The sequence below is a fragment of the Phyllobates terribilis genome, unplaced genomic scaffold (genome assembly GCF_046119375.1).
Source record: "Phyllobates terribilis strain yellow unplaced genomic scaffold, ASM4611937v1 Scaffold_5__5_contigs__length_657084704, whole genome shotgun sequence".
NCBI lineage: Eukaryota > Metazoa > Chordata > Amphibia > Anura > Dendrobatidae > Phyllobates > Phyllobates terribilis.
In genome coordinates this window covers 652,656,425-652,680,314 of record NW_027362765.1, presented here as the reverse complement: position 1 = coordinate 652,680,314, position 23,890 = coordinate 652,656,425, and the positions used below count along the sequence as shown (strand labels likewise).

The following is a 23,890-nucleotide window of genomic DNA, read 5'->3' as shown; positions in this document are numbered from 1 at the left end:
AAGAAGGTGATCATATGGAAGAAGATACTGAGAGTGATATCACAGACGTTGAGATTGAAAATACTAGCTTGGAAGAAGAAGTGGAGGTGGATAGGGAGTCAGAAGATCAGGAGGAAAGTGAGTCCTCCAGTCAGGATGAAAAGGAAGGTGCTGTAAGTAATATGGAAGAGGAGGAGGAGGGTGAAGAAACTAGTGAAGAAGAAAGAGAGGATGTCGCATGTGAAGCCAGAGAAGAAATTGAAGGAGTTTTGTCATCTGGGAAGGACTCTAGTAAAGCAAAGGATGTTTCAGAAAAAAATATGAGGGAGATGGAGGAGAGACAAGAAGTGTTGAAAATGCTAAATAGTTGTGAAGGGGGGAGTCAGGCTAGTCTAAGGCGCAAAGTGTGGAATAACATTTATAGCGATATGCATCGTTTTTTTTCAACTTACAGAATACCTCAGTCGTTGGCTAAAGAGGTAGAAGAAGCTTGGGATGGTCGGTTTCTGGATGGAAGGCTTTTGAATGCCTTGGCAGCATATGGCCTGAAGAGAGGAATGTTGCCTTAAATCGTAATGGTAAAGATTGTAATGTTGTGATGTAAAGAATATGGAATAACTGTATTGTGATAATATAAACGTATATATATAAAATAAGATTGGAAAAATTGATATATGACACACAATGATGGATAACAACCTAATACCATTTGGAAATCATTGCAAAGCATGAAATGGTAAATATGGGACTTGTAATCTGAGTGGAAAAAAAAAAAAAAAAAAAAAAAAAAAAAAAAAAAAAAAAAAAATCTGTTCTTATCAGTTTAATATCTGATACGTCCCCTATCTGGGGACCATATATTAAATGGATTTTTAGAACAGGGAGATGGAAAAAGAGCTTGCTCTGTCCACTCCACGCATTGACCTGGTATTGCAGTATCTCCAGGACCGGTGCACCCCTTCTTTAATGCAGTTTCTAAAATCAGAAAGAATTGAATTCAATGTTTTTTGTTCATTTTGCTTGTTTGTCGGATTTTGGGATGGACTCTTTGGCTTTGCTTTTCTTCTCCTCATTGGATTTTTCATGTTCAAAGTTGCAGAAGCCAGATTACAAGCTCATTTTGGTTCAACTTCAGCAACTGTGCATTGCATTGCCATGTAATGTGATGCAATGCTATCTTTCTAGCTCTCCCTTTTTACTTCCTTTTGGATAAACAGACATATTAGGCAAGCATTTTGGAGCTTTCACCTAAATAACTACAGGTGGTGAGATAAGCTGCACAATATAATTGACCTTTCAGTATATTGTTGCACACACACCATCTATTTAGCAAATGCCCTTGTTATCAACAGCAGCCTTTTAAACTCACCTGAGCTAACAGGTATGTGCGCTGGTTACTCTGCTGCGCTTAAAATTTCTTTTTTGGTTTGCTACAATGCCTTTTCTGAAACGTTGTCTCCTTCTGCTGGAACACTGACTTCTTTCATTTAATGCCTGCAGACTATAAAAGAGAACCCAACCCAAAAAGTTTGGTTGATTAGTCTGTGGCATTCTGTTAAACTGTTGCTTATGGCGGTCTCTGTGAGCTTCTCAGCGACATTCAGCCAGCCAGGTATCCTGCCTGCAGTAGATGGAATGTGGCAATGGAACGCTGGCTGCGCGTGTCATAATAGGCTCTGAGCCTTTATATACCTGTGCACAGCAGCAGCCACCTTCAGTCTGCTGCTGGACAGCCAGCAGCAGCAGCAGCAGCAGGAGAGGTATGTAATCAGGAGCCCTCCTGCTAAGGGTAGACAGCTGCTCGTTCCACCCCACCCCCCGCCTTAATTGGTTCTCCTCCCTTCCAACGGTGTTGAGGCGGGTGGGAACAGCAGGGGGTGAAGGTGCTGTGTTTAAAGAGGTGGAGTTATGCAGATCTAAAACGCGTGGATTGCAGCAGCAGCAAGCCGAAAAGTGCAGGCATGTAAGGGATCTAGAGGTTGACAACATGTCTTCTTAACGGGAGTCCAGGAGCTCATCTCCACAAATGGACTTTTCAGGATCCTTGGGTGGCTCCGTAGTTTGAAACCAATTCTGGTTATCGCTTCTCGGCCTTTTGGCTAAGATCAAGTGTAGTATCTGTTCTTATCAGTTTAATATCTGATACGTCCCCTATCTGGGGACCATATATTAAATGGATTTTTAGAACAGGGAGATGGAAAAAGAGCTTGCTCTGTCCACTCCACGCATTGACCTGGTATTGCAGTATCTCCAGGACCGGTGCACCCCTTCTTTAATGCAGTTTCTAAAATCAGAAAGAATTGAATTCAATGTTTTTTGTTCATTTTGCTTGTTTGTCGGATTTTGGGATGGACTCTTTGGCTTTGCTTTTCTTCTCCTCATTGGATTTTTCATGTTCAAAGTTGCAGAAGCCAGATTACAAGCTCATTTTGGTTCAACTTCAGCAACTGTGCATTGCATTGCCATGTAATGTGATGCAATGCTATCTTTCTAGCTCTCCCTTTTTACTTCCTTTTGGATAAACAGACATATTAGGCAAGCATTTTGGAGCTTTCACCTAAATAACTACAGGTGGTGAGATAAGCTGCACAATATAATTGACCTTTCAGTATATTGTTGCACACACACCATCTATTTAGCAAATGCCCTTGTTATCAACAGCAGCCTTTTAAACTCACCTGAGCTAACAGGTATGTGCGCTGGTTACTCTGCTGCGCTTAAAATTTCTTTTTTGGTTTGCTACAATGCCTTTTCTGAAACGTTGTCTCCTTCTGCTGGAACACTGACTTCTTTCATTTAATGCCTGCAGACTATAAAAGAGAACCCAACCCAAAAAGTTTGGTTGATTAGTCTGTGGCATTCTGTTAAACTGTTGCTTATGGCGGTCTCTGTGAGCTTCTCAGCGACATTCAGCCAGCCAGGTATCCTGCCTGCAGTAGATGGAATGTGGCAATGGAACGCTGGCTGCGCGTGTCATAATAGGCTCTGAGCCTTTATATACCTGTGCACAGCAGCAGCCACCTTCAGTCTGCTGCTGGACAGCCAGCAGCAGCAGCAGCAGGAGAGGTATGTAATCAGGAGCCCTCCTGCTAAGGGTAGACAGCTGCTCGTTCCACCCCACCCCCCGCCTTAATTGGTTCTCCTCCCTTCCAACGGTGTTGAGGCGGGTGGGAACAGCAGGGGGTGAAGGTGCTGTGTTTAAAGAGGTGGAGTTATGCAGATCTAAAACGCGTGGATTGCAGCAGCAGCAAGCCGAAAAGTGCAGGCATGTAAGGGATCTAGAGGTTGACAACATGTCTTCTTAACGGGAGTCCAGGAGCTCATCTCCACAAATGGACTTTTCAGGATCCTTGGGTGGCTCCGTAGTTTGAAACCAATTCTGGTTATCGCTTCTCGGCCTTTTGGCTAAGATCAAGTGTAGTATCTGTTCTTATCAGTTTAATATCTGATACGTCCCCTATCTGGGGACCATATATTAAATGGATTTTTAGAACAGGGAGATGGAAAAAGAGCTTGCTCTGTCCACTCCACGCATTGACCTGGTATTGCAGTATCTCCAGGACCGGTGCACCCCTTCTTTAATGCAGTTTCTAAAATCAGAAAGAATTGAATTCAATGTTTTTTGTTCATTTTGCTTGTTTGTCGGATTTTGGGATGGACTCTTTGGCTTTGCTTTTCTTCTCCTCATTGGATTTTTCATGTTCAAAGTTGCAGAAGCCAGATTACAAGCTCATTTTGGTTCAACTTCAGCAACTGTGCATTGCATTGCCATGTAATGTGATGCAATGCTATCTTTCTAGCTCTCCCTTTTTACTTCCTTTTGGATAAACAGACATATTAGGCAAGCATTTTGGAGCTTTCACCTAAATAACTACAGGTGGTGAGATAAGCTGCACAATTTAATTGACCTTTCAGTATATTGTTGCACACACACCATCTATTTAGCAAATGCCCTTGTTATCAACAGCAGCCTTTTAAACTCACCTGAGCTAACAGGTATGTGCGCTGGTTACTCTGCTGCGCTTAAAATTTCTTTTTTGGTTTGCTACAATGCCTTTTCTGAAACGTTGTCTCCTTCTGCTGGAACACTGACTTCTTTCATTTAATGCCTGCAGACTATAAAAGAGAACCCAACCCAAAAAGTTTGGTTGATTAGTCTGTGGCATTCTGTTAAACTGTTGCTTATGGCGGTCTCTGTGAGCTTCTCAGCGACATTCAGCCAGCCAGGTATCCTGCCTGCAGTAGATGGAATGTGGCAATGGAACGCTGGCTGCGCGTGTCATAATAGGCTCTGAGCCTTTATATACCTGTGCACAGCAGCAGCCACCTTCAGTCTGCTGCTGGACAGCCAGCAGCAGCAGCAGCAGGAGAGGTATGTAATCAGGAGCCCTCCTGCTAAGGGTAGACAGCTGCTCGTTCCACCCCACCCCCCGCCTTAATTGGTTCTCCTCCCTTCCAACGGTGTTGAGGCGGGTGGGAACAGCAGGGGGTGAAGGTGCTGTGTTTAAAGAGGTGGAGTTATGCAGATCTAAAACGCGTGGATTGCAGCAGCAGCAAGCCGAAAAGTGCAGGCATGTAAGGGATCTAGAGGTTGACAACATGTCTTCTTAACGGGAGTCCAGGAGCTCATCTCCACAAATGGACTTTTCAGGATCCTTGGGTGGCTCCGTAGTTTGAAACCAATTCTGGTTATCGCTTCTCGGCCTTTTGGCTAAGATCAAGTGTAGTATCTGTTCTTATCAGTTTAATATCTGATACGTCCCCTATCTGGGGACCATATATTAAATGGATTTTTAGAACAGGGAGATGGAAAAAGAGCTTGCTCTGTCCACTCCACGCATTGACCTGGTATTGCAGTATCTCCAGGACCGGTGCACCCCTTCTTTAATGCAGTTTCTAAAATCAGAAAGAATTGAATTCAATGTTTTTTGTTCATTTTGCTTGTTTGTCGGATTTTGGGATGGACTCTTTGGCTTTGCTTTTCTTCTCCTCATTGGATTTTTCATGTTCAAAGTTGCAGAAGCCAGATTACAAGCTCATTTTGGTTCAACTTCAGCAACTGTGCATTGCATTGCCATGTAATGTGATGCAATGCTATCTTTCTAGCTCTCCCTTTTTACTTCCTTTTGGATAAACAGACATATTAGGCAAGCATTTTGGAGCTTTCACCTAAATAACTACAGGTGGTGAGATAAGCTGCACAATATAATTGACCTTTCAGTATATTGTTGCACACACACCATCTATTTAGCAAATGCCCTTGTTATCAACAGCAGCCTTTTAAACTCACCTGAGCTAACAGGTATGTGCGCTGGTTACTCTGCTGCGCTTAAAATTTCTTTTTTGGTTTGCTACAATGCCTTTTCTGAAACGTTGTCTCCTTCTGCTGGAACACTGACTTCTTTCATTTAATGCCTGCAGACTATAAAAGAGAACCCAACCCAAAAAGTTTGGTTGATTAGTCTGTGGCATTCTGTTAAACTGTTGCTTATGGCGGTCTCTGTGAGCTTCTCAGCGACATTCAGCCAGCCAGGTATCCTGCCTGCAGTAGATGGAATGTGGCAATGGAACGCTGGCTGCGCGTGTCATAATAGGCTCTGAGCCTTTATATACCTGTGCACAGCAGCAGCCACCTTCAGTCTGCTGCTGGACAGCCAGCAGCAGCAGCAGCAGGAGAGGTATGTAATCAGGAGCCCTCCTGCTAAGGGTAGACAGCTGCTCGTTCCACCCCACCCCCCGCCTTAATTGGTTCTCCTCCCTTCCAACGGTGTTGAGGCGGGTGGGAACAGCAGGGGGTGAAGGTGCTGTGTTTAAAGAGGTGGAGTTATGCAGATCTAAAACGCGTGGATTGCAGCAGCAGCAAGCCGAAAAGTGCAGGCATGTAAGGGATCTAGAGGTTGACAACATGTCTTCTTAACGGGAGTCCAGGAGCTCATCTCCACAAATGGACTTTTCAGGATCCTTGGGTGGCTCCGTAGTTTGAAACCAATTCTGGTTATCGCTTCTCGGCCTTTTGGCTAAGATCAAGTGTAGTATCTGTTCTTATCAGTTTAATATCTGATACGTCCCCTATCTGGGGACCATATATTAAATGGATTTTTAGAACAGGGAGATGGAAAAAGAGCTTGCTCTGTCCACTCCACGCATTGACCTGGTATTGCAGTATCTCCAGGACCGGTGCACCCCTTCTTTAATGCAGTTTCTAAAATCAGAAAGAATTGAATTCAATGTTTTTTGTTCATTTTGCTTGTTTGTCGGATTTTGGGATGGACTCTTTGGCTTTGCTTTTCTTCTCCTCATTGGATTTTTCATGTTCAAAGTTGCAGAAGCCAGATTACAAGCTCATTTTGGTTCAACTTCAGCAACTGTGCATTGCATTGCCATGTAATGTGATGCAATGCTATCTTTCTAGCTCTCCCTTTTTACTTCCTTTTGGATAAACAGACATATTAGGCAAGCATTTTGGAGCTTTCACCTAAATAACTACAGGTGGTGAGATAAGCTGCACAATATAATTGACCTTTCAGTATATTGTTGCACACACACCATCTATTTAGCAAATGCCCTTGTTATCAACAGCAGCCTTTTAAACTCACCTGAGCTAACAGGTATGTGCGCTGGTTACTCTGCTGCGCTTAAAATTTCTTTTTTGGTTTGCTACAATGCCTTTTCTGAAACGTTGTCTCCTTCTGCTGGAACACTGACTTCTTTCATTTAATGCCTGCAGACTATAAAAGAGAACCCAACCCAAAAAGTTTGGTTGATTAGTCTGTGGCATTCTGTTAAACTGTTGCTTATGGCAGTCTCTGTGAGCTTCTCAGCGACATTCAGCCAGCCAGGTATCCTGCCTGCAGTAGATGGAGTGTGGCAATGGAACGCTGGTTGCGCGTGTCATAATAGGCTCTGAGCCTTTATATACCTGTGCACAGCAGCAGCCACCTTCAGTCTGCTGCTGGACAGCCAGCAGCAGCAGCAGGAGAGGTATGTAATCAGGAGCCCTCCTGCTAAGGGTAGACAGCTGCTCGTTCCACCCCACCCCCCGCCTTAATTGGTTCTCCTCCCTTCCAACGGTGTTGAGGCGGGTGGGAACAGCAGGGGGTGAAGGTGCTGTGTTTAAAGAGGTGGAGTTATGCAGATCTAAAACGCGTGGATTGCAGCAGCAGCAAGCCGAAAAGTGCAGGCATGTAAGGGATCTAGAGGTTGACAACATGTCTTCTTAACGGGAGTCCAGGAGCTCATCTCCACAAATGGACTTTTCAGGATCCTTGGGTGGCTCCGTAGTTTGAAACCAATTCTGGTTATCGCTTCTCGGCCTTTTGGCTAAGATCAAGTGTAGTATCTGTTCTTATCAGTTTAATATCTGATACGTCCCCTATCTGGGGACCATATATTAAATGGATTTTTAGAACAGGGAGATGGAAAAAGAGCTTGCTCTGTCCACTCCACGCATTGACCTGGTATTGCAGTATCTCCAGGACCGGTGCACCCCTTCTTTAATGCAGTTTCTAAAATCAGAAAGAATTGAATTCAATGTTTTTTGTTCATTTTGCTTGTTTGTCGGATTTTGGGATGGACTCTTTGGCTTTGCTTTTCTTCTCCTCATTGGATTTTTCATGTTCAAAGTTGCAGAAGCCAGATTACAAGCTCATTTTGGTTCAACTTCAGCAACTGTGCATTGCATTGCCATGTAATGTGATGCAATGCTATCTTTCTAGCTCTCCCTTTTTACTTCCTTTTGGATAAACAGACATATTAGGCAAGCATTTTGGAGCTTTCACCTAAATAACTACAGGTGGTGAGATAAGCTGCACAATATAATTGACCTTTCAGTATATTGTTGCACACACACCATCTATTTAGCAAATGCCCTTGTTATCAACAGCAGCCTTTTAAACTCACCTGAGCTAACAGGTATGTGCGCTGGTTACTCTGCTGCGCTTAAAATTTCTTTTTTGGTTTGCTACAATGCCTTTTCTGAAACGTTGTCTCCTTCTGCTGTTACACTGACTTCTTTCATTTAATGCCTGCAGACTATAAAAGAGAACCCAACCCAAAAAGTTTGGTTGATTAGTCTGTGGCATTCTGTTAAACTGTTGCTTATGGCGGTCTCTGTGAGCTTCTCAGCGACATTCAGCCAGCCAGGTATCCTGCCTGCAGTAGATGGAATGTGGCAATGGAACGCTGGCTGCGCGTGTCATAATAGGCTCTGAGCCTTTATATACCTGTGCACAGCAGCAGCCACCTTCAGTCTGCTGCTGGACAGCCAGCAGCAGCAGCAGCAGGAGAGGTATGTAATCAGGAGCCCTCCTGCTAAGGGTAGACAGCTGCTCGTTCCACCCCACCCCCCGCCTTAATTGGTTCTCCTCCCTTCCAACGGTGTTGAGGCGGGTGGGAACAGCAGGGGGTGAAGGTGCTGTGTTTAAAGAGGTGGAGTTATGCAGATCTAAAACGCGTGGATTGCAGCAGCAGCAAGCCGAAAAGTGCAGGCATGTAAGGGATCTAGAGGTTGACAACATGTCTTCTTAACGGGAGTCCAGGAGCTCATCTCCACAAATGGACTTTTCAGGATCCTTGGGTGGCTCCGTAGTTTGAAACCAATTCTGGTTATCGCTTCTCGGCCTTTTGGCTAAGATCAAGTGTAGTATCTGTTCTTATCAGTTTAATATCTGATACGTCCCCTATCTGGGGACCATATATTAAATGGATTTTTAGAACAGGGAGATGGAAAAAGAGCTTGCTCTGTCCACTCCACGCATTGACCTGGTATTGCAGTATCTCTAGGACCGGTGCACCCCTTCTTTAATGCAGTTTCTAAAATCAGAAAGAATTGAATTCAATGTTTTTTGTTCATTTTGCTTGTTTGTCGGATTTTGGGATGGACTCTTTGGCTTTGCTTTTCTTCTCCTCATTGGATTTTTCATGTTCAAAGTTGCAGAAGCCAGATTACAAGCTCATTTTGGTTCAACTTCAGCAACTGTGCATTGCATTGCCATGTAATGTGATGCAATGCTATCTTTCTAGCTCTCCCTTTTTACTTCCTTTTGGATAAACAGACATATTAGGCAAGCATTTTGGAGCTTTCACCTAAATAACTACAGGTGGTGAGATAAGCTGCACAATATAATTGACCTTTCAGTATATTGTTGCACACACACCATCTATTTAGCAAATGCCCTTGTTATCAACAGCAGCCTTTTAAACTCACCTGAGCTAACAGGTATGTGCGCTGGTTACTCTGCTGCGCTTAAAATTTCTTTTTTGGTTTGCTACAATGCCTTTTCTGAAACGTTGTCTCCTTCTGCTGGAACACTGACTTCTTTCATTTAATGCCTGCAGACTATAAAAGAGAACCCAACCCAAAAAGTTTGGTTGATTAGTCTGTGGCATTCTGTTAAACTGTTGCTTATGGCGGTCTCTGTGAGCTTCTCAGCGACATTCAGCCAGCCAGGTATCCTGCCTGCAGTAGATGGAATGTGGCAATGGAACGCTGGCTGCGCGTGTCATAATAGGCTCTGAGCCTTTATATACCTGTGCACAGCAGCAGCCACCTTCAGTCTGCTGCTGGACAGCCAGCAGCAGCAGCAGCAGGAGAGGTATGTAATCAGGAGCCCTCCTGCTAAGGGTAGACAGCTGCTCGTTCCACCCCACCCCCCGCCTTAATTGGTTCTCCTCCCTTCCAACGGTGTTGAGGCGGGTGGGAACAGCAGGGGGTGAAGGTGCTGTGTTTAAAGAGGTGGAGTTATGCAGATCTAAAACGCGTGGATTGCAGCAGCAGCAAGCCGAAAAGTGCAGGCATGTAAGGGATCTAGAGGTTGACAACATGTCTTCTTAACGGGAGTCCAGGAGCTCATCTCCACAAATGAACTTTTCAGGATCCTTGGGTGGCTCCGTAATTTGAAACCAATTCTGGTTATCGCTTCTCGGCCTTTTGGCTAAGATCAAGTGTAGTATCTGTTCTTATCAGTTTAATATCTGATACGTCCCCTATCTGGGGACCATATATTAAATGGATTTTTAGAACAGGGAGATGGAAAAAGAGCTTGCTCTGTCCACTCCACGCATTGACCTGGTATTGCAGTATCTCCAGGACCGGTGCACCCCTTCTTTAATGCAGTTTCTAAAATCAGAAAGAATTGAATTCAATGTTTTTTGTTCATTTTGCTTGTTTGTCGGATTTTGGGATGGACTCTTTGGCTTTGCTTTTCTTCTCCTCATTGGATTTTTCATGTTCAAAGTTGCAGAAGCCAGATTACAAGCTCATTTTGGTTCAACTTCAGCAACTGTGCATTGCATTGCCATGTAATGTGATGCAATGCTATCTTTCTAGCTCTCCCTTTTTACTTCCTTTTGGATAAACAGACATATTAGGCAAGCATTTTGGAGCTTTCACCTAAATAACTACAGGTGGTGAGATAAGCTGCACAATATAATTGACCTTTCAGTATATTGTTGCACACACACCATCTATTTAGCAAATGCCCTTGTTATCAACAGCAGCCTTTTAAACTCACCTGAGCTAACAGGTATGTGCGCTGGTTACTCTGCTGCGCTTAAAATTTCTTTTTTGGTTTGCTACAATGCCTTTTCTGAAACGTTGTCTCCTTCTGCTGGAACACTGACTTCTTTCATTTAATGCCTGCAGACTATAAAAGAGAACCCAACCCAAAAAGTTTGGTTGATTAGTCTGTGGCATTCTGTTAAACTGTTGCTTATGGCGGTCTCTGTGAGCTTCTCAGCGACATTCAGCCAGCCAGGTATCCTGCCTGCAGTAGATGGAATGTGGCAATGGAACGCTGGCTGCACGTGTCATAATAGGCTCTGAGCCTTTATATACCTGTGCACAGCAGCAGCCACCTTCAGTCTGCTGCTGGACAGCCAGCAGCAGCAGCAGCAGGAGAGGTATGTAATCAGGAGCCCTCCTGCTAAGGGTAGACAGCTGCTCGTTCCACCCCACCCCCCGCCTTAATTGGTTCTCCTCCCTTCCAACGGTGTTGAGGCGGGTGGGAACAGCAGGGGGTGAAGGTGCTGTGTTTAAAGAGGTGGAGTTATGCAGATCTAAAACGCGTGGATTGCAGCAGCAGCAAGCCGAAAAGTGCAGGCATGTAAGGGATCTAGAGGTTGACAACATGTCTTCTTAACGGGAGTCCAGGAGCTCATCTCCACAAATGGACTTTTCAGGATCCTTGGGTGGCTCCGTAGTTTGAAACCAATTCTGGTTATCGCTTCTCGGCCTTTTGGCTAAGATCAAGTGTAGTATCTGTTCTTATCAGTTTAATATCTGATACGTCCCCTATCTGGGGACCATATATTAAATGGATTTTTAGAACAGGGAGATGGAAAAAGAGCTTGCTCTGTCCACTCCACGCATTGACCTGGTATTGCAGTATCTCCAGGACCGGTGCACCCCTTCTTTAATGCAGTTTCTAAAATCAGAAAGAATTGAATTCAATGTTTTTTGTTCATTTTGCTTGTTTGTCGGATTTTGGGATGGACTCTTTGGCTTTGCTTTTCTTCTCCTCATTGGATTTTTCATGTTCAAAGTTGCAGAAGCCAGATTACAAGCTCATTTTGGTTCAACTTCAGCAACTGTGCATTGCATTGCCATGTAATGTGATGCAATGCTATCTTTCTAGCTCTCCCTTTTTACTTCCTTTTGGATAAACAGACATATTAGGCAAGCATTTTGGAGCTTTCACCTAAATAACTACAGGTGGTGAGATAAGCTGCACAATATAATTGACCTTTCAGTATATTGTTGCACACACACCATCTATTTAGCAAATGCCCTTGTTATCAACAGCAGCCTTTTAAACTCACCTGAGCTAACAGGTATGTGCGCTGGTTACTCTGCTGCGCTTAAAATTTCTTTTTTGGCTTGCTACAATGCCTTTTCTGAAACGTTGTCTCCTTCTGCTGGAACACTGACTTCTTTCATTTAATGCCTGCAGACTATAAAAGAGAACCCAACCCAAAAAGTTTGGTTGATTAGTCTGTGGCATTCTGTTAAACTGTTGCTTATGGCGGTCTCTGTGAGCTTCTCAGCGACATTCAGCCAGCCAGGTATCCTGCCTGCAGTAGATGGAATGTGGCAATGGAACGCTGGCTGCGCGTGTCATAATAGGCTCTGAGCCTTTATATACCTGTGCACAGCAGCAGCCACCTTCAGTCTGCTGCTGGACAGCCAGCAGCAGCAGCAGCAGGAGAGGTATGTAATCAGGAGCCCTCCTGCTAAGGGTAGACAGCTGCTCGTTCCACCCCACCCCCCGCCTTAATTGGTTCTCCTCCCTTCCAACGGTGTTGAGGCGGGTGGGAACAGCAGGGGGTGAAGGTGCTGTGTTTAAAGAGGTGGAGTTATGCAGATCTAAAACGCGTGGATTGCAGCAGCAGCAAGCCGAAAAGTGCAGGCATGTAAGGGATCTAGAGGTTGACAACATGTCTTCTTAACGGGAGTCCAGGAGCTCATCTCCACAAATGGACTTTTCAGGATCCTTGGGTGGCTCCGTAGTTTGAAACCAATTCTGGTTATCGCTTCTCGGCCTTTTGGCTAAGATCAAGTGTAGTATCTGTTCTTATCAGTTTAATATCTGATACGTCCCCTATCTGGGGACCATATATTAAATGGATTTTTAGAACAGGGAGATGGAAAAAGAGCTTGCTCTGTCCACTCCACGCATTGACCTGGTATTGCAGTATCTCCAGGACCGGTGCACCCCTTCTTTAATGCAGTTTCTAAAATCAGAAAGAATTGAATTCAATGTTTTTTGTTCATTTTGCTTGTTTGTCGGATTTTGGGATGGACTCTTTGGCTTTTCTTTTCTTCTCCTCATTGGATTTTTCATGTTCAAAGTTGCAGAAGCCAGATTACAAGCTCATTTTGGTTCAACTTCAGCAACTGTGCATTGCATTGCCATGTAATGTGATGCAATGCTATCTTTCTAGCTCTCCCTTTTTACTTCCTTTTGGATAAACAGACATATTAGGCAAGCATTTTGGAGCTTTCACCTAAATAACTACAGGTGGTGAGATAAGCTGCACAATATAATTGACCTTTCAGTATATTGTTGCACACACACCATCTATTTAGCAAATGCCCTTGTTATCAACAGCAGCCTTTTAAACTCACCTGAGCTAACAGGTATGTGCGCTGGTTACTCTGCTGCGCTTAAAATTTCTTTTTTGGTTTGCTACAATGCCTTTTCTGAAACGTTGTCTCCTTCTGCTGGAACACTGACTTCTTTCATTTAATGCCTGCAGACTATAAAAGAGAACCCAACCCAAAAAGTTTGGTTGATTAGTCTGTGGCATTCTGTTAAACTGTTGCTTATGGCGGTCTCTGTGAGCTTCTCAGCGACATTCAGCCAGCCAGGTATCCTGCCTGCAGTAGATGGAATGTGGCAATGGAACGCTGGCTGCGCGTGTCATAATAGGCTCTGAGCCTTTATATACCTGTGCACAGCAGCAGCCACCTTCAGTCTGCTGCTGGACAGCCAGCAGCAGCAGCAGCAGGAGAGGTATGTAATCAGGAGCCCTCCTGCTAAGGGTAGACAGCTGCTCGTTCCACCCCACCCCCCGCCTTAATTGGTTCTCCTCCCTTCCAACGGTGTTGAGGCGGGTGGGAACAGCAGGGGGTGAAGGTGCTGTGTTTAAAGAGGTGGAGTTATGCAGATCTAAAACGCGTGGATTGCAGCAGCAGCAAGCCGAAAAGTGCAGGCATGTAAGGGATCTAGAGGTTGACAACATGTCTTCTTAACGGGAGTCCAGGAGCTCATCTCCACAAATGGACTTTTCAGGATCCTTGGGTGGCTCCGTAGTTTGAAACCAATTCTGGTTATCGCTTCTCGGCCTTTTGGCTAAGATCAAGTGTAGTATCTGTTCTTATCAGTTTAATATCTGATACGTCCCCTATCTGGGGACCATATATTAAATGGATTTTTAGAACAGGGAGATGGAAAAAGAGCTTGCTCTGTCCACTCCACGCATTGACCTGGTATTGCAGTATCTCCAGGACCGGTGCACCCCTTCTTTAATGCAGTTTCTAAAATCAGAAAGAATTGAATTCAATGTTTTTTGTTCATTTTGCTTGTTTGTCGGATTTTGGGATGGACTCTTTGGCTTTGCTTTTCTTCTCCTCATTGGATTTTTCATGTTCAAAGTTGCAGAAGCCAGATTACAAGCTCATTTTGGTTCAACTTCAGCAACTGTGCATTGCATTGCCATGTAATGTGATGCAATGCTATCTTTCTAGCTCTCCCTTTTTACTTCCTTTTGGATAAACAGACATATTAGGCAAGCATTTTGGAGCTTTCACCTAAATAACTACAGGTGGTGAGATAAGCTGCACAATATAATTGACCTTTCAGTATATTGTTGCACACACACCATCTATTTAGCAAATGCCCTTGTTATCAACAGCAGCCTTTTAAACTCACCTGAGCTAACAGGTATGTGCGCTGGTTACTCTGCTGCGCTTAAAATTTCTTTTTTGGTTTGCTACAATGCCTTTTCTGAAACGTTGTCTCCTTCTGCTGGAACACTGACTTCTTTCATTTAATGCCTGCAGACTATAAAAGAGAACCCAACCCAAAAAGTTTGGTTGATTAGTCTGTGGCATTCTGTTAAACTGTTGCTTATGGCGGTCTCTGTGAGCTTCTCAGCGACATTCAGCCAGCCAGGTATCCTGCCTGCAGTAGATGGAATGTGGCAATGGAACGCTGGCTGCGCGTGTCATAATAGGCTCTGAGCCTTTATATACCTGTGCACAGCAGCAGCCACCTTCAGTCTGCTGCTGGACAGCCAGCAGCAGAAGCAGGAGAGGTATGTAATCAGGAGCCCTCCTGCTAAGGGTAGACAGCTGCTCGTTCCACCCCACCCCCCGCCTTAATTGGTTCTCCTCCCTTCCAACGGTGTTGAGGCGGGTGGGAACAGCAGGGGGTGAAGGTGCTGTGTTTAAAGAGGTGGAGTTATGCAGATCTAAAACGCGTGGATTGCAGCAGCAGCAAGCCGAAAAGTGCAGGCATGTAAGGGATCTAGAGGTTGACAACATGTCTTCTTAACGGGAGTCCAGGAGCTCATCTCCACAAATGGACTTTTCAGGATCCTTGGGTGGCTCCGTAGTTTGAAACCAATTCTGGTTATCGCTTCTCGGCCTTTTGGCTCAGACCTAGTGTTTGGACAAGAGGTTCCTTGTGTACTAGCCCTCGGCCTTCCAGCATCGCCACTTCGGTGGCTTAAGCTGGATGCTGCTATAGGGGGAGAGTGAGGAGGAAACGAGAAGGCGATTCCTGAAGCGACCATGGGTGTCAAGCTTCGCTTTGCTGGGACCGGGGATCCCCGGGTCAAGAATGCTTTCCGTATCGAGGTCTCTGAGGAGAAGAAGGACCATTTCTCGTTGTCATACCTGGTCAACGCCATTTTCTATGAAATCCTGAAGATCCAGAAGTCGGAGATCATCTGTTTGCAGGAGTTCAGAAGGGAGCATAGGTACGTCTTGGTGCTTTCTTCTATGGCGGCTTGCCAAAACCTTTTCAAAACTCTTCAAGTCCTTTCAGAGCACCCTCAGCTGGATGGACTTATCTTCACTGTACTCTACTCTAAGGGGGATATCCCGGTGGTAGTATTCATGCACAACCCCTTTATCTCCCGGGATGATATCACTGCATTCCTGAGAAGACACTGCATTTTTGTGCAATTCTCCCATAAAATCTTAAATGGAGAAGGGCTGTGGACTGGGAAGTATAAATACTTTGTGAGGTTTGGGATAGACCCTCATGGTCCTGGAGGTATTCACTATCCTCCCCTGAACTTTACAATTGGAAGAGACTCTGGATATCTGTTTTTTCCCGAGGCGCCATTGTTCTGCAGGAGATGCAACATGTTCGGGCATATCCAGGATTTCTGCAAGCAATTGCCAAACTGTAGAAAGTGCAACAAGTACGGTCATCTGGCGAAGGATTGTTCCAACCCGGTGGTATGTGATGCCTGCGGGGAGGAAGGACATGTGATTCGGGATTGTAAGGCTAAAGTCAAGCCTAGGTCCTTCTCCGAAGTGACCAAAGGTAAGCCTACTGTCCCTGCTGTTACCCCACAGGTGACTACTGCAGAGATCAATGAGGAGACGGAGCCCCCTGAGGTTGAAGATCTGGTGGGTGAGGCCCAGAACCTGTTGGACCCTCCGGCCCCTGCTGGGCCAGGTATGGAGATCTCCGAGTTGGATGTGGACCTCCCTCATCAGTCCGAAATATGTGGTGAGGGTGACATGGATGTGTCTCTAGCTCGAACCCCTGCATTGTCCTGGGGTGCTACAGACGAAGAGGTGGCCAGGGATGGTGGCCAAGGAGACTTTACTTCTGGGAGGTCTTTTGATGATGATGATACTCCTGAACTGGCCAATAAAAAACCCAGACGAGAGTACTCACCTGCCAGCGGCGGGTGCGACAGTCCTGCAAGTGACCGCATTTACCCGCAGGATGTCTTCTCCCCTGATGCTCCTTACCTTGGCATCCCTGAGAGCATCAACACCTTTGGGGTGCTTTCCCAGTCTGATGATAATGGATGAGTATGGTGTGATCAACATTGAGTTATGTATTTCTTTTCATTAATTAATGTCTTGCCAATCTGGTTGGGATGTAGTGTCCCTAAATGTAAGGCAGATCAGATCTAAAATCAGAAGAACAACTGTTCTGGACTACCTGAAACATTTAGGTGCTGATGTTTTTTGCCTTCAGGAGTGTGGGATTCAGGATGCTCCTTGTGACAAAGACTGGCCTTACGGACAGCATATCTGGTCAGGGTCTAATCATAATAAAAATGATGGGGTGGGGATATTAGTTGGGAATAAAGAAATCTCTATTGATAGTTATATTGTGGTGGAGGTGGGCCGATGTTTAATTGCATTTTTGAGTTATAGAGGGTGGCGGGTCAGAATTATTAATTTATATTGCCCTACAGGGAAGGAAGAGCGGCTTGCTCTTCTTGAAATATTAAGTTTTTTTCTTCCAGGGAAATCTCCCACTATTTTTGTTGGAGACGTTAATTGTGTCACAGAAGGAAAGTGTGACATAACAGGAAAGAAATTGTCCCATTTAATTTGTGATTTTTCCTTTTTAGATGCAGCAGTTGTTGTTCTTGGCATGCCACCACCGCCGACATACCATGCTGACCGTGGTGAGATTCATTCCAGAATTGATTTAATGTTATTTTCTAAAAATATGGTATGTTTGGATTTTTCTCAACAAAAGGTACCTTTTTCGGACCATGAATGTTTGAGAGGCGTGTTTTGTGCGAATGGTGACCAAGTGTATGGCGGTGGGGTATGGAAGTTGAATGCAAGGCTGTTAGAGGATGATGAGGTGATGTATGAGTTTAATGTAAAGTATGAAAGATGGAGAATGCGTAAGAAGGATTTTGTGTGTGTTCTTGACTGGTGGGACTGGGTGAAAGTGCAATTTAAAACTTTCTTCAAAAAGTGGGGCTATAGAAAAGCTGCCAGATATAGGAATAGGTTTAATGACCTTAATAGACGGATTGACTGGTTGAGAAAGTGTGTTGCAAGTGGTTTGGAGATGTCTGATCAACTTACTGAGGCTAAGAATGAATTGAAGCGTGTGTTGGATGAGAAAGGAAAGGAAATTATATATCGTACTAAAATTGAGCACCTGGAGAAAAATGAGAAGTGTACGAGGTTCTTTTTTAAAAAAATGAATGGTAGGAAGACTGATATGAATGAAGTTGTGAATGAAAGTGGAACCAACTGTATGGGTGAGGATGTGCTGAAAGAAGTGAATAGGTTTTATAGCAAGTTGTATGATGAGAAATGGATTGACTCTGGGCTTGTGTCATATGTTCTGAATGGTGTGGAGAAAAAACTTGATTCTGAGGAGCGTGATCTATTGTGTGAGGATGTAGTTCTGGATGAAGTGAAGAATGTGGTGTGGAGTGCTAAAAAGAGTAAGACTCCTGGGAAAGATGGTATACCTGTAGAGTTGTATGTGAAAGCATGGGAAGTTTTGGGAACAGATTTGACTGAGGTATGTAAGTATATGTGGGTGAATGGTAGGTTGTGTGAATCAATGAAAGAAGGAGTGGTTGTGCTTGTGTATAAAAAGGGTGAGAGGAAACGTTTGGAAAACTGGAGACCAATAACACTGCTGAATTCGGATTATAAGGTCTACAGTAAGTTACTGGCAAATCGTATGCGTGAAGTGATTGGTAGTGTTGTGGAGGAGGACCAAGTATGTGCAGTGCCTGGAAGAAGTATGAGTGATAACTTGTTATTGTTGAGAGATATGATTGGGGATTGCAAGGATAGAAAGCAGAAATGTATGACTTTAGCTATTGATTTTGAGAAGGCGTTTGACAGGGTTTCGCATGTGTTTTTGTTTAAAGTACTGGAAAGAATGGGGTTTCCTAGAGAATTTGTGAATTGTGTAAAATCATTGTATGATTGTGTGTCAAGTGAGTTCATGGTTAATGGGTGGCTGTGTGACAAAGTGAAGATTAGGTCAGGAGTAAGGCAGGGGTGTCCTATGTCCCCCGTCTTATTTGTATGTGTAATAGAACCATTGTTATGTTTGATTAGACGGGATAAAATGATGAGAGGTTTGTTGGTGCCTGATAGTGGTGGTAAGCATGTGAAAGTGTTAGGTTATATGGATGATGTTGTGGTTGTGAGTGAAAGTATGGCTTCTTTGAGTAGAATTAAATTGCTTTTGGATTTTTTTGTTGGTGCGTCTGGTTTTAGGGTAAATTGGAATAAATGTAGTTTTAAATGTTTTGGAGATAGTAGTATTCGTATGGATGGTGTAAAGTGTGAAGTGGGTGCAATCAAGATTTTGGCCGTATTATTTAATGATGACTTAAAAGGGAATGAAAGTTGGGAAGAGTGTGGTATGCGGGTTGAACGTAAATTGAATTTTTGGCGAATGAGAGAATTGACTCTGCGTGGTAAGGTATTAATTATCAAAGCAGTGATTCTCCCTATCCTGCTTTATGTGGCGACTGTTTTTCCTTCTCCTTACAGGAAAATTAAGAGAATAGAGAAGTTGGTATTCACATTCCTGTGGTGTAGTAAGATGGAGAAGTTGAAGCGGGAGAGCCTTTTTAAGGCTTGTCAGCATGGTGGGCTGGCCTTTCCCAATATTGAAGTTTTTTTAGGTCTTAATTATATTAAGACTGTGGTTATTTTGCTGGGTAAAGGCAATAAAGGTGCTTTTATGGCTAATTATTCTGCTGGATGGATGTTGTATGGGTTATGCTGGAGGAAGAGAGATGCGAGTGTGCCTGTGGCCTTTAAGTGTCCTGTTTGGTATGAGGTGATTGAGAAATTTGTGAGAAAGCATGATTTGTTGAGTGTGGGAATGAATGATTTTAGAATGACCAAGAATGTGGTGAAAAGAATGAGTGCAAATGAGGTAGAGTGTAATATTGTTGGGTTGAGAGGGAATGAGGTTTCAGATGCATGGAAGAAGTTAGATACGTTTGGGATGTCAAACAAACAGAAGGATGTGGTGTGGATGACTTTACATAATATTTTACCTGTGAGAGAAGTGCAGAAGAAAAGAGAGTTGATAAGAACAGATGTGTGTCCGAGAGTGGGATGTGGTGGTTGTGAGACTGTGAGGCATGTTATGTGGGATTGTGAGTACGCGTACAGTGTGTGGAAGTGTGTAGGTGGATTGTGTAAGGGTTTAGCAGGCGTGAATTTTGTGGATTGGCGTGTGGCGATGTTTGGAATTGGTGCGTGTAGTCGGTCTAAAGATAGAATTTTATGGTTGATAATGGCTTGTGTGATGGAGAGTTTGTGGGATGCAAGGAACCTTGGACTTTTCAAGAGGAAATCTTTATCAGTGAATGAATGTGTTAGACTTATTCTTTCAAGACTATACCTGATATATAAGTTGGACAGCAGAGGCGGTGGTGGCACAGATGCCGAAGGGATTTGGAAATTTAAAAAGTGGCATTACCTTATCAAATACCAGTGATTTTTTTCTTTGTGATTCCTTGAAGTTTCTGCATTTGTGTTACGTAAAGGATGTTCCCTTGTGATTTTATTTCGTCTTATACTACTGCTAAATAAATAGAACCATGATGATGAGAAGTTTTAAGTAGCAAATTTTGGAGAAATTCATACTGTTTGCTAAAAACTAAACTGAATGGTTTAAAAAAAAAAAAAAAAAAAAAAAAAAAAAATCTGTTCTTATCAGTTTAATATCTGATACGTCCCCTATCTGGGGACCATATATTAAATGGATTTTTAGAACAGGGAGATGGAAAAAGAGCTTGCTCTGTCCACTCCACGCATTGACCTGGTATTGCAGTATCTCCAGGACCGGTGCACCCCTTCTTTAATGCAGTTTCAAAAATCAGAAAGAATTGAATTCAATGTTTTTTGTTCATTTTGCTTGTTTGTCGGATTTTGGGATGGACTCTTTGGCTTTGCTTTTCTTCTCCTCATTGGATTTTTCATGTTCAAAGTTGCAGAAGCCAGATTACAAGCTCATTTTGGTTCAACTTCAGCAACTGTGCATTGCATTGCCATGTAATGTGATGCAATGCTATCTTTCTAGCTCTCCCTTTTTACTTCCTTTTGGATAAACAGACATATTAGGCAAGCATTTTGGAGCTTTCACCTAAATAACTACAGGTGGTGAGATAAGCTGCACAATATAATTGACCTTTCAGTATATTGTTGCACACACACCATCTATTTAGCAAATGCCCTTGTTATCAACAGCAGCCTTTTAAACTCACCTGAGCTAACAGGTATGTGCGCTGGTTACTCTGCTGCGCTTAAAATTTCTTTTTTGGTTTGCTACAATGAATTTTCTGAAACGTTGTCTCCTTCTGCTGGAACACTGACTTCTTTCATTTAATGCCTGCAGACTATAAAAGAGAACCCAACCCAAAAAGTTTGGTTGATTAGTCTGTGGCATTCTGTTAAACTGTTGCTTATGGCGGTCTCTGTGAGCTTCTCAGCGACATTCAGCCAGCCAGGTATCCTGCCTGCAGTAGATGGAATGTGGCAATGGAACGCTGGCTGCGCGTGTCATAATGGGCTCTGAGCCTTTATATACCTGTGCACAGCAGCAGCCACCTTCAGTCTGCTGCTGGACAGCCAGCAGCAGCAGCAGCAGGAGATGTATGTAATCAGGAGCCCTCCTGCTAAGGGTAGACAGCTGCTCGTTCCACCCCACCCCCCGCCTTAATTTGTTCTCCTCCCTTCCAACGGTGTTGAGGCGGGTGGGAACAGCAGGGGGTGAAGGTGCTGTGTTTAAAGAGGTGGAGTTATGCAGATCTAAAACGCGTGGATTGCAGCAGCAGCAAGCCGAAAAGTGCAGGCATGTAAGGGATCTAGAGGTTGACAACATGTCTTCTTAACGGGAGTCCAGGAGCTCATCTCCACAAATGGACTTTTCAGGATCCTTGGGTGGCTCCGTAGTTTGAAACCAATTCTGGTTATCGCTTCTCGGCCTTTTGGCTAAGATCAAGTGTAGTATCTGTTCTTATCAGTTTAATATCTGATACGTCCCCTATCTGGGGACGATATATTAAATGGATTTTTAGAACAAGGAGATGGAAAAAGAGCTTGCTCTGTCCACTCCACGCATTGACCTGGTATTGCAGTATCTCCAGGACCGGTGCACCCCTTCTTTAATGCAGTTTCTAAAATCAGAAAGAATTGAATTCAATGTTTTTTGTTCATTTTGCTTGTTTGTCGGATTTTGGGATGGACTCTTTGGCTTTGCTTTTCTTCTCCTCATTGGATTTTTCATGTTCAAAGTTGCAGAAGCCAGATTACAAGCTCATTTTGGTTCAACTTCAGCAACTGTGCATTGCATTGCCATGTAATGTGATGCAATGCTATCTTTCTAGCTCTCCCTTTTTACTTCCTTTTGGATAAACAGACATATTAGGCAAGCATTTTGGAGCTTTCACCTAAATAACTACAGGTGGTGAGATAAGCTGCACAATATAATTGACCTTTCAGTATATTGTTGCACACACACCATCTATTTAGCAAATGCCCTTGTTATCAACAGCAGCCTTTTAAACTCACCTGAGCTAACAGGTATGTGCGCTGGTTACTCTGCTGCGCTTAAAATTTCTTTTTTGGTTTGCTACAATGCCTTTTCTGAAACGTTGTCTCCTTCTGCTGGAACACTGACTTCTTTCATTTAATGCCTGCAGACTATAAAAGAGAACCCAACCCAAAAAGTTTGGTTGATTAGTCTGTGGCATTCTGTTAAACTGTTGCTTATGGCGGTCTCTGTGAGCTTCTCAGCGACATTCAGCCAGCCAGGTATCCTGCCTGCAGTAGATGGAATGTGGCAATGGAACGCTGGCTGCGCGTGTCATAATAGGCTCTGAGCCTTTATATACCTGTGCACAGCAGCAGCCACCTTCAGTCTGCTGCTGGACAGCCAGCAGCAGCAGCAGCAGGAGAGGTATGTAATCAGGAGCCCTCCTGCTAAGGGTAGACAGCTGCTCGTTCCACCCCACCCCCCGCCTTAATTGGTTCTCCTCCCTTCCAACGGTGTTGAGGCGGGTGGGAACAGCAGGGGGTGAAGGTGCTGTGTTTAAAGAGGTGGAGTTATGCAGATCTAAAACGCGTGGATTGCAGCAGCAGCAAGCCGAAAAGTGCAGGCATGTAAGGGATCTAGAGGTTGACAACATGTCTTCTTAACGGGAGTCCAGGAGCTCATCTCCACAAATGGACTTTTCAGGATCCTTGGGTGGCTCCGTAGTTTGAAACCAATTCTGGTTATCGCTTCTCGGCCTTTTGGCTAAGATCAAGTGTAGTATCTGTTCTTATCAGTTTAATATCTGATACGTCCCCTATCTGGGGACCATATATTAAATGGATTTTTAGAACAGGGAGATGGAAAAAGAGCTTGCTCTGTCCACTCCACGCATTGACCTGGTATTGCAGTATCTCCAGGACCGGTGCACCCCTTCTTTAATGCAGTTTCTAAAATCAGAAAGAATTGAATTCAATGTTTTTTGTTCATTTTGCTTGTTTGTCGGATTTTGGGATGGACTCTTTGGCTTTGCTTTTCTTCTCCTCATTGGATTTTTCATGTTCAAAGTTGCAGAAGCCAGATTACAAGCTCATTTTGGTTCAACTTCAGCAACTGTGCATTGCATTGCCATGTAATGTGATGCAATGCTATCTTTCTAGCTCTCCCTTTTTACTTCCTTTTGGATAAACAGACATATTAGGCAAGCATTTTGGAGCTTTCACCTAAATAACTACAGGTGGTGAGATAAGCTGCACAATATAATTGACCTTTCAGTATATTGTTGCACACACACCATCTATTTAGCAAATGCCCTTGTTATCAACAGCAGCCTTTTAAACTCACCTGAGCTAACAGGTATGTGCGCTGGTTACTCTGCTGCGCTTAAAATTTCTTTTTTGGTTTGCTACAATGCCTTTTCTGAAACGTTGTCTCCTTCTGCTGGAACACTGACTTCTTTCATTTAATGCCTGCAGACTATAAAAGAGAACCCAACCCAAAAAGTTTGGTTGATTAGTCTGTGGCATTCTGTTAAACTGTTGCTTATGGCGGTCTCTGTGAGCTTCTCAGCGACATTCAGCCAGCCAGGTATCCTGCCTGCAGTAGATGGAATGTGGCAATGGAACGCTGGCTGCGCGTGTCATAATAGGCTCTGAGCCTTTATATACCTGTGCACAGCAGCAGCCACCTTCAGTCTGCTGCTGGACAGCCAGCAGCAGCAGCAGCAGGAGAGGTATGTAATCAGGAGCCCTCCTGCTAAGGGTAGACAGCTGCTCGTTCCACCCCACCCCCCGCCTTAATTGGTTCTCCTCCCTTCCAACGGTGTTGAGGCGGGTGGGAACAGCAGGGGGTGAAGGTGCTGTGTTTAAAGAGGTGGAGTTATGCAGATCTAAAAC

The 23,890-nt window shown here is 44.0% G+C and overlaps 13 non-coding genes and 1 pseudogene across 13 annotated transcripts; all 14 read left to right on the top strand.

Moving 5' to 3' along the window:
- Positions 1–769: 769 nt before the first annotated feature.
- On the top strand, positions 770–940 carry LOC141150814 (U2 spliceosomal RNA; annotated as a pseudogene).
- Positions 941–2,058: 1,118 nt separating this feature from the next.
- LOC141274827 (U2 spliceosomal RNA) lies at positions 2,059–2,249 on the top strand. The gene has a single exon (XR_012323091.1). It is a non-coding gene; the product is annotated as a U2 spliceosomal RNA (small nuclear RNA).
- A 1,115-nt stretch (positions 2,250–3,364) lies between these two features.
- Positions 3,365–3,555, top strand: LOC141274826 (U2 spliceosomal RNA). Its single transcript, XR_012323090.1, has one exon. It is a non-coding gene; the product is annotated as a U2 spliceosomal RNA (small nuclear RNA).
- Positions 3,556–4,670: 1,115 nt separating this feature from the next.
- Positions 4,671–4,861, top strand: LOC141274824 (U2 spliceosomal RNA). The gene has a single exon (XR_012323088.1). It is a non-coding gene; the product is annotated as a U2 spliceosomal RNA (small nuclear RNA).
- Positions 4,862–5,976: 1,115 nt separating this feature from the next.
- LOC141274823 (U2 spliceosomal RNA) lies at positions 5,977–6,167 on the top strand. The gene has a single exon (XR_012323087.1). It is a non-coding gene; the product is annotated as a U2 spliceosomal RNA (small nuclear RNA).
- Positions 6,168–7,279: 1,112 nt separating this feature from the next.
- Positions 7,280–7,470, top strand: LOC141274822 (U2 spliceosomal RNA). The gene has a single exon (XR_012323086.1). It is a non-coding gene; the product is annotated as a U2 spliceosomal RNA (small nuclear RNA).
- Positions 7,471–8,585: 1,115 nt separating this feature from the next.
- LOC141149661 (U2 spliceosomal RNA) lies at positions 8,586–8,776 on the top strand. The gene has a single exon (XR_012245953.1). It is a non-coding gene; the product is annotated as a U2 spliceosomal RNA (small nuclear RNA).
- Positions 8,777–9,891: 1,115 nt separating this feature from the next.
- On the top strand, positions 9,892–10,082 carry LOC141274821 (U2 spliceosomal RNA). Its single transcript, XR_012323085.1, has one exon. It is a non-coding gene; the product is annotated as a U2 spliceosomal RNA (small nuclear RNA).
- A 1,115-nt stretch (positions 10,083–11,197) lies between these two features.
- LOC141274820 (U2 spliceosomal RNA) lies at positions 11,198–11,388 on the top strand. Its single transcript, XR_012323084.1, has one exon. It is a non-coding gene; the product is annotated as a U2 spliceosomal RNA (small nuclear RNA).
- Positions 11,389–12,503: 1,115 nt separating this feature from the next.
- Positions 12,504–12,694, top strand: LOC141274817 (U2 spliceosomal RNA). Its single transcript, XR_012323082.1, has one exon. It is a non-coding gene; the product is annotated as a U2 spliceosomal RNA (small nuclear RNA).
- Positions 12,695–13,809: 1,115 nt separating this feature from the next.
- Positions 13,810–14,000, top strand: LOC141274816 (U2 spliceosomal RNA). The gene has a single exon (XR_012323081.1). It is a non-coding gene; the product is annotated as a U2 spliceosomal RNA (small nuclear RNA).
- A 6,129-nt stretch (positions 14,001–20,129) lies between these two features.
- LOC141150668 (U2 spliceosomal RNA) lies at positions 20,130–20,319 on the top strand. The gene has a single exon (XR_012246807.1). It is a non-coding gene; the product is annotated as a U2 spliceosomal RNA (small nuclear RNA).
- A 1,115-nt stretch (positions 20,320–21,434) lies between these two features.
- Positions 21,435–21,625, top strand: LOC141274413 (U2 spliceosomal RNA). The gene has a single exon (XR_012322689.1). It is a non-coding gene; the product is annotated as a U2 spliceosomal RNA (small nuclear RNA).
- A 1,115-nt stretch (positions 21,626–22,740) lies between these two features.
- LOC141274815 (U2 spliceosomal RNA) lies at positions 22,741–22,931 on the top strand. The gene has a single exon (XR_012323080.1). It is a non-coding gene; the product is annotated as a U2 spliceosomal RNA (small nuclear RNA).
- The last annotated feature ends 959 nt before the right edge of the window (positions 22,932–23,890 follow it).